We start from the raw sequence: 1,301 nt of genomic DNA on the forward strand, positions 1-1,301 counted from the left end.
AAAGGTTGAGAAGCTTAGGCATGGAGGTGTTGCTCTGCCCCTGTGTGGCACTTGGGAGGCCAGATGTGTGGAATCAATTCCCTGTGGCCAGGACAGTCTCAAATAGAGGGGAAGAAAGCCTCTGTATCGTGGGCCCTGGTTGCTGACAACTCTCTTGCTAATTTGTGGGTCCTTAGGCTGAGCACCCACATACTCCTGGGGAAACAATGTTTTCTTGGGCCTCACAGGCATGGAGAGCTTTAGGGGAACCCTGCACACATATGTTTTCTTCCTTAAAATTGTTCTACCTGAGAACACTTCTCTTCTGCCACATCTCTCCTTTCACTTTTGAGCCCCTGCCACCATTCACAAGGCAGCCACCACTCACACCCATCCCACCTCTCTCTATGGTGCTTTGCTCTGGAGTTTAAAATACCTACTATTCTTGCAAAAAGCAACACAGGGAGGATAACCCAAAATGAATGAAATATTTTTGTATAAATGTGGATGGGAATGGGGTGAAAGGGATGGGGAATATATCTTGTTTGTAGTTTTGAATTTTGGAATTGTGGTTAATGATTCATCTGCTTACAAAAATAAAATGAAATAAAGATAGGGAGAAATACTCTAAATTGAATACAGGCAGAAACAGATAAACCTTACTGTATTTCAGGTGAATAACATAACCACAGTGATGGGAAAAAAACTAATCTAAACAACTTCTGAACACAGTAGTTTACTATATGTCTTCAATTTGATGGGGAAAAAAAGAAAACTGCAAGCAAACCTTGAAATCTCAGCAGGTTTGTTTTGCCGTACAGTGTAGTGATTCTGAAACTCTTTTAGGTATGTTGTAGAATTAAGAAAAATGAGCAACCATATCGATTGTGTTAGAAGCCAGCATTCTCAGTGTTGAAGAGAGAATTACAGGAGGGAAAAGGCAAGGAAGGATCCATGGGTATCATTACGAACTTTTAGAATAAGAGTCAGAAGTGGCATTTTCCAATGGAAGGGCCTAGAAACACTGGCAGCCCAGCAGCAATGAGCACATTTTGCATGCAGATCTTGATTTCTAAACACCATTCCATAGTGAAAGGAACTGTGGCATTTTGGAGAAATGGCTAATTCTAGAGAAAAGATGGACCAAGTACAAGATAATCCTGGAATGTCTTGGTCTATAGAGTAGGAAATGCTCAAAAAGTGAAAGGGACATGTCAGAATGGCATAGAAGTCAGCTAGGAGACATTTTCTACTGGCTAAAGCTGGGGCAATTAGCCACATAAAAATGAATGCTAACAGTAATAGAGTATAAGCCATTAAAC

The sequence above is a fragment of the Colobus angolensis genome, unplaced genomic scaffold, assembly GCF_000951035.1.
Source record: "Colobus angolensis palliatus isolate OR3802 unplaced genomic scaffold, Cang.pa_1.0 Scaffold13, whole genome shotgun sequence".
Lineage (NCBI taxonomy): Eukaryota > Metazoa > Chordata > Mammalia > Primates > Cercopithecidae > Colobus > Colobus angolensis.